Source organism: Eschrichtius robustus, chromosome 11, assembly GCF_028021215.1.
Source record: "Eschrichtius robustus isolate mEscRob2 chromosome 11, mEscRob2.pri, whole genome shotgun sequence".
Lineage (NCBI taxonomy): Eukaryota > Metazoa > Chordata > Mammalia > Artiodactyla > Eschrichtiidae > Eschrichtius > Eschrichtius robustus.
The window spans coordinates 65,924,229-65,932,295 of NC_090834.1; the positions used below are offsets into that span (position 1 = coordinate 65,924,229).

Genomic DNA, 8,067 nt, shown 5'->3' on the forward strand with positions numbered 1-8,067 from the left:
AGACCCCGAATGGCCAAAGCAGTCTTGAGGGAAAAAAACGGAGCTGGAGGAATCAGACTCCCTGACTTCAGACTATACCACAAAGCTACAGTAATCAAGACAATATGGTACTGGCACAAAAACAGAAACATAGATCAATGGAACAAGATAGAAAGCCCAGAAGTAAACCCACTCACCTATGGTCAACTAATCTATGACAAAGGAGGCAAGGATATGCAATGGAGAAAAGACAGTCTCTTCAATAAGTGGTGCTGGGAAAACTAGACAGCTACATGTAAAAGAATGAAATTAGAACACTCCCTAACACCATACACAAAAATAAACTCAAAATGGATTCGAGACCTAAATGTAAGACTGGACACTATAAAACTCTTAGAGGAAAACATAGGAAGAACACTCTTCGACATAAATCACAGCAAGATCTTTTTTGATCCACCTCTTAGAGTAATGGAAATAAAAACAAAAATAAACAAATGGGACCTAATGAAAGTTCAAAGCTTTTGCACAGCAAAGGAAACCATAAACAAGACGAAAAGACAACCCTCAGAATGGGAGAAAATATTTGCGAATGAATCAACAGACAAAAGATTAATCTTCAAAATATATAAGCAGCTCATGCAGCTCGATATTAAAAAAACAAACAACCCAATCCAAAAATGGGCAGAAGTCCTAAATAGACATTTCTCTAAAGAAGGCACACAAATGGCCAAGAAGCACATGAAAAGCTGCTCAACATCACTAATTATTAGAGAAATGCAAATCAAAACTACAATGAGGTATCACCTCACACCAGTTAGAATGGGCAGCATCAGAAAAACTACAAACAACAAATGCTGGAGAGGGTGTGGAGAAAAGGGAACCCTCTTGCACTGTTGGTAGGAATGTAAACTGATACAGCCACTATGGAGAACAGTATGGAGGTTCCTTAAAAAACTAAAAATAGAATTACCATATGATCCAGCAATCCCTCTACTGGGCATATACCCAGAGAGAACCACAATTCAAAAAGACACATGCACCCCAATGTTCATTGCAGCAATATTTACAATAGCCAGGTCATGGAAGCAACCTAAATGCCCACTGATAGATGAATGGATAAAGAAGTCGTGGTACATATATACAATGGAATATTACTCAGCCATAAAAAGGAACGAAATTGGGTCATTTGTTGAGATGTGGATGGATCTAGAGACTGTCATACAGAGTGAAGTAAGTCAGAAAGAGAAAAACAAATATCATGTATTAATGCATATATGTGGAACCTAGAAAAATGGTACAGATGAACTGGTTTACAGGGCAGAAATTGAGACACAAATGCAGAGAACAAACGTATGGACACCAAGGGGGGAACGCAGCGGGGGGTGGGTGGTGGTGGTGTGATGAATTGGGAGATTGGGATTGACATGTATACACTAATATGTATTAAATGGATAACTTATAAGCACCTGCTGTATAAAAAAATAAATAAAATAAAATTCAAAAAAATTTTTTTAAAATAAAAAAGAAAGAATGTAGAAAGCATCTATACATGTGTTCACAATGCTACATGACATTATTCTTAAAACTATTTAGAGAGAAACCAACTATGTTTAGTACACATCCAAACAAAATAAATACTAAGGAGAGCAAGTAGCGTATTGAAGAGGGGTTAATAAATGCACTGAAGTATAAGCATGGAGGCTTTCTGGAGAATATGGATTTTTTCCCTATAGCTTCTCAACTAACCTTAATAAAAATTCTACAATCACTAGGCTCAGGATGCAAGTTGGGGCATACAAAATTTTAAAACAAGTCTCTGCTCTGTGTAGTACAGGAGTCAAGCACAGGCACACACACACACAAAACAAACAAAAAAACCCCAACAACAACAACAAAAACCCAACCTCCTGGGAATTCCCTGGCAGTCCAGTGGTTAGGACTCCACGCTTCCACTGCAGGGGGCACGGGTTCGATCCGTGGTTTGGGAACTAACATCCCACATGCCACATGGCAGAAAAAAAAAAAACAACCTACCTCCTCACAATAAAATGATGTGAACGTAAAAGAAGAAATGACTAACACACATAGGGAGGTTTGAGGAGAATTCCAAGGGACAAGACATTTGAATTGTCTTTCTAAGAATGCTGTTTTTAGCAGTCATAAAAGGGCAAGAAGAACACTACAACTTATAGAAAACAACATGTGAAAAGTAGAAGAGTCACAAAGGATAAACTGTTTTTTGGAAATAGTGGGATGGTCCCCGTATACGGGAGGTTTGAGGCAGGAAATGAGGTTAGGGCAGTTGCACTGAGGGAAGCCTTATAATCAACTAGCCAAGCAAGTGGCTCTCTAGACTCTGACTGCCTTGCTGTGTATATGTTATACATGTACACTTACCAGCTATATCACTTCTGGCAAATTAAGTAACTCTCTAGGCCATAGGTTCCTCACTACAAACATGGTCGTGATAATGGCACTTATCTCTTGGGATAGCCATGAGGATATATGAGATGGTGTAACTGAAGCATGCAATGAAGCCTAGAAGTTATTAGAATTATCTACTTTGTAAGCAAAAGGTACCTAAAAATCTAAAATGGAATGTACACTCCGTGTAGATTGGACGTAGAAAAGCTGGTAGCAGGTGAAGGAAAGGACTGGGAGAGGGAAAAAGTAGAGGCTGTGGCAAAAATCCACGAGTGAGGAAGTAGAATGCGGGAGACATTTCTTATTCAGGATCCTGGAATCTAGAAAATGTGGACAACAAGAGAGGATGAGGAATCAAAGTAATCCAAGCTGGGTCCTGAAAAATGAGTAAAAGTCTATAGGAAATAAAATGGAGGAGGAGAAGTTGTGGCAGAGGGAACCCCACATGCAAGGGCACAGCAGCATGAAGGATGATGATGTGTTTGGAAAAGAGAGGGCACCACTGTCTGGTTTGAGTGTAGGGTTACTTAGAGGGATGTGGTGGAAAGTGAGCCAGGAGCAGCGTCTAGGGATCCATTTGCGATGAGCATCAAACATGCTGGGGTACTTGGATTTCCTCCTATAAGCAGTGTATAGTCATTCACTGTTTTTGACACTATTAGTGACTTAATATATCCTCTGTTTAGGAATCCAATATCTGGTCACGATGCAGTGAATAAAAATGCAACAGACAGGTGACTAATAGAAAACTACAGAGGCACCATATTCACCCTATTGGATAGGTCAAGGACAATGGCAGAGAGAAAAAAACAAACAACAAAAAAGATGATGGCAAAAGGACATCTGGAATTTTGGAAGTGAATTTATGTGTATAAAGGTGAGGAAGAAATCAAAATTGGGGTCTGATGGTAGCTCTCTAATGTCTGTAACTAACTCAAATAGGAAGTACAGGAGAAAAGTCTGACATGTGGGGGAAATATGACCAATTCTGTTCTGAAAATCTTACCTTCAATAATAGGAGGACATTTTGGCCTGGAAATGGGCCAAAGAAAATTGGAGATTCCTTTATGGTAGAGGTTAGAATTGCAGAGTCATATAAGGTGAGTGACAGCTAAAGCAATAAGAATGGAAAAATGTTTCCTTTAGAGGAAATAGACTGGAAAACCTCCAGAGGAAAGAGAGTGGAGTGGTCTCAAAGACAAGCCATTTGGGTCTAGCCTGAAGATTGCTTAGGCAGATGAGTGTCCCACCTTAGGGTCTTTGAGTTAGCTGTGAAACGTGCCAGTAATGCTCTCTCCCCTAATCTTCACCTATTGGTTGCTTTTGCCATTCTGTTTTCCATTTAAGCACATCGCCTCCTCAGAGAGGGCTTCCTTGACTCCACAAACCAAAGTACCCATTCACTCTTTCATCACAGAGATCTTATGTGTCTGGTTACATTTTGTGCTTCCCATGTATAAAATTGCCTGGCCCATCATATGCATTTAGTCAGTATGTGTTGAATAAATTCACGACTTCTATAGTCACTTAACCACTCTATAACTCACTTTACGTTTTATAAAATCAAAATGAAATTCCAAGCACATAGACTTGTGAGGATGACATGAGACATCTCTGTCTAACCCCAGCATATTGTCTGGCACATTATAGGTATTAGGTGGGTGCTGGTTACCTGGCCTGAATCCTCTTGTATTCTTTGCCCATAACTACAATGCAAAGAGAAAACAGCAACCCTTCAAATCACAATATATTTGTTAGTCCTACAGAATAATTTCCAGCCTATGTTTCTTTCTCTTGCATACTCCTTCATTTTCCACTGCTGATTCCTTACTATTTTTCTTCCCCTTCACCTTTAACAATGACTGAAGTTAAAATCAAAATTCCATGGAGTGTCTTCATGTCATTTTTCTGCCCTTACCTCTTCAAGATTGGAATAATAAATAGTTGAAATAAAAATATGATTTACAAAATTGATCTGAGGAATTGGAGTTTATTCCATTCAGGTCTGCACTTCAAAGCAAACTACATAACAAGTATACCTGCTAGAAAATGTCCTGGAGGTTTTGCTAGAAAATCCAAAATTTGATTAGAACATCATGACCAGAATATGCCACTCTAAACGAGACAGTGCCTTCGAAATCATTTTGACGCCAAGCTAATCCATTAACATTATATTAGGCATCTGAAAAGACCTTCAATGAGAAATTATTAAGAACTTAAAATTATTGACATGTATTAAGAACTAATGATATTTTAAATCTCAAGCTTTAATTATTACCATGGATAGGAACACAGTAGAAGTTACAACAAGTTAAATTCATTTATGTGGTCAGGTCATTGTCACAATTATTCCTTTTAGAGCCAGTACATGGTGAAACACTGATGGAGAGAGGATTTCATTGAAGGAAAGTTAAAGTTCTTTTGGAAAATTTCACTGATCTCCCTAATTTTTAAAAAAAATGTTATTTTCATTTTAAGTGATTTAAATGATTTGATTATTTTATTCATTCAGTCAATAGTTTATGAAGCACTCCTGAGTACCAAGTTACCATTATATCTGAAAGAGCATTTGAAAAATGCAGCATCATAAAATCCGGTGGATGAGAACAAAGCAATTTTATTCATATTTCCCTCTTACATGCAGATCCAGGTTGGAAAAGAGAGAGATAAGAATGCTTTTGTGAGTATAATCCAAGAAGATGCTTAGGCCCACTCCATGTCATTTATACAGATTTTCATACTAGAATTATTCTCATCACTCTGACTCCTGAACTTTACTTCAGTCAAATGCATTTAGCATCACTTTCTCAGGCTCTCCCATGAAGAGGTGCCTGGAAGCTCAGGTCCCCCTGATTAAAGTCTAGGTGACAGCGGTGCACAAGGATATTTTACAATCATCTCAGAGTCTTGACTTCAATAACCCTGCACCTTTGGAAGAGAGTTGCTACGTGCACCAAGAAGATGGGCAATCACACCGCAGTGAGCACATTCCTTCTGTGGGGATTTTCCAGTTTCCCAGACCTACAGAGTCTCCTCTTTGTGAAGATTTTCTTCTCCCAAGCTATCATCCTAGCTGCAAATGTGTCCATAGTGGTGGCCATCAACCTCAGTCGCAACCTTCACATCCCCATGTAGTTTTTCCTCTGTGGTCTCTCCTTTTCAGAAACCTGTACCACTATGGTAATCATCCCCCACGTGTTGGTGGACTTGCTATCAGACAGTAAGACCATTTCTCTTCTTGAGTGTGCCACACAGATGTTTTTCTTCTTTGGCTTGGCAGGCAATAACTGCTTCATCATGGCTGCCATGTCCTATGACCGTTACACTGCTATTGACAACCCACTGCACTACTCCATCCTGATGACCCATAAGATCTGCTTTCAGCGGATGATGGCCGCTTGGGTGGTTGGGTTCCTGGTTTCTGTGTGCATTGACCTCGTTGTATTCAACTTGTCTTCCTGTGACTCCAACACCTTCCAACACTTCTTTTGCGACATCTCACCTGTGGTCTGCCTTGCTTGTGACTATACTCCCTATCATGAAATGGCTATTTTTCTGCTCTCTGCCATTGTGTTGGTGGGCAGCTTTATTTTCATTATGATTTCCTGTGTCTTCAATGGGTCCATAGTTATGAGGATGCCCTCTGCCCAGGGGAGGTATAAGGCCTTCTCAACTTGCTCCTTCCACCTCACTGTAGTGTGCATACACTATTGGATTTGCTGGCTTTGTCTATTTGAGGCCCAAGCACAGTGACTCATTCCCTGAAGATATGCTGTTGGCTGTGACACGTACGGTGCCAACACCTCTGCTTAATCCCATTGGTTCTTTTTAACTTCAGTGATTATATTTTTCAGATCTAGAAATTTCCCTTGGTTATATTTCATAATTCTATTTCTTTGCTGAAACTTTTCTATTTCAAAGAAATAGAATTTCGATGATTGCTTACTGAAGCATTTGTTTGATGGCTGCCTTAAAATCCTTACCAGATAATTTTAACATCCTTTTCATCTTGATGTAGACATATATTGTCTTTTCTCATTGAATTGTGATTTTTCTGGTTCTCAGTATGACAGTGATTTTTACTGCAGCAGAGACATTTAGGATATTATGAGACTCTGGATCAGATTCAATCTTTTTTTAGGAGGATGTCCCCTGTCACTGCAACTACTAGGTGTACGTGTATCTCTTCAGCTTCCTGCTGAGCACTACTGACACAGCTCTGGGAAAATGGAGTGCTGACACCCACTGCCTCCTTGCAGATGAATGAGATGCAAGTGCAGTTCCCACCACCACCCTGTCATCTCCTTCCCAGTTATAGTGTGATGCCAATTTGCACACCTCCTTTCTTCCAAGTAAGGTCAGTTCCTTGTTGGGCCCCACTGCCACTAGGGGGGGGGGAACCTGCAGAGCTGGCGCACACTGCTCTGTTGTTGCAGGTGGAGGTGGAAGCTCAGGTCCCCACTGGACCCCCACTCACAAGGGGGGTGCGGTTACAGGGGAGCAGAGAACCAACTAGTACCGCCTCACACTCCCTCATTGTCTCATTGCTGCCAGATGACAGAGGAGGTTCATTTCCCTGCTGGACCCCACTGACAATACCCTGGCAGGGGAATCAAAGGGTGGGCGGGCTGAAGAATACCTCCCTGCTTGGCCCCAGTGAATCCTGCCGGTGGGAGACAGGTACAATTTTTCCACTGGTATTTGTCTGGAGTAAGACAGGTATTGCCAAAATGTTTTCTATTCTGTTAAGGTCACCCCCTTTTCCCAGTTCTTTGGCTAGCAAGAACAGAATTTTCTTAAAGCTTTTTTTTTTTGTCTATGTCTCTCTTTTTTTTTTTTTTTTTAATTTATTTATTTATTTTATTTTTGGCTGTGTTGGGTCTTCGTTTCTGTGCGAGGGCCTTCTCCAGTTGCGGCGAGCGGGTCCACTCCTCATCGCGGCGCGCGGGCCTCTCACCGTCGCGGCCTGTCTCGTTGCGGAGCACAAGCTCCAGACGCGCAGGCTCAGCAGCTGTGGCTCACGGGCCCAGTCGCTCCACGGCACGTGGGATCTTCCCAGACCGGGGCTCGAACCCGTGTCCCCTGCATTGGCAGGCAGATTCTCAACCACTGCGCCGCCAGGGAAGCCCTGTCTATGTCTCTTAATGCTTCTGAGTTGGAGGTTTGTGCAGCAATCTGTACAGGACATATGGAAGCCATAAGAAAATGCAGGGACTCAGCACTATGTGATTTCCTCAGGTCCAAAGTCCCGAGGGGTTTGCCTTCTTCTCTGTCCTGTTTAGAATCTTCCTATGCTTGTTTGTTGTTTCATCTAGGAATGTTTTTAGTCATAAGAGGGAGGACCTGAAGGGTATGGAGCAACTTCATCTTCAACGAAACCAGAAGCCTATGCCTTCAAACATTTAACAATATTTTTCCTGCTGCTTATTTACTTTGTGACAGAAAGGTGATCTAATACAGGTCTGCCTGACATATCCAGATGTAGGAGTCTGCATACTTACTCTGAACAGAAAGGGCTGGCTAGAAAGAAACGTGTCCCAGACAAATGAGAGTCCTCTAGCGGTGAAGTATTAAAGAGCCCCTCATTCTGCCCCTCCACAGAGAGTATGTGCCTTAAAAGAAGTCAGAGTATTAAGAGGATATTTGTGACCTTGAACTTGTGCT

The 8,067-nt window shown here is 41.2% G+C and overlaps 1 pseudogene; it reads left to right on the top strand.

Moving 5' to 3' along the window:
* Window positions 1–5,364: 5,364 nt before the first annotated feature.
* On the top strand, window positions 5,365–6,235 carry LOC137772225 (olfactory receptor 10Z1-like; annotated as a pseudogene).
* Window positions 6,236–8,067: the final 1,832 nt, after the last annotated feature.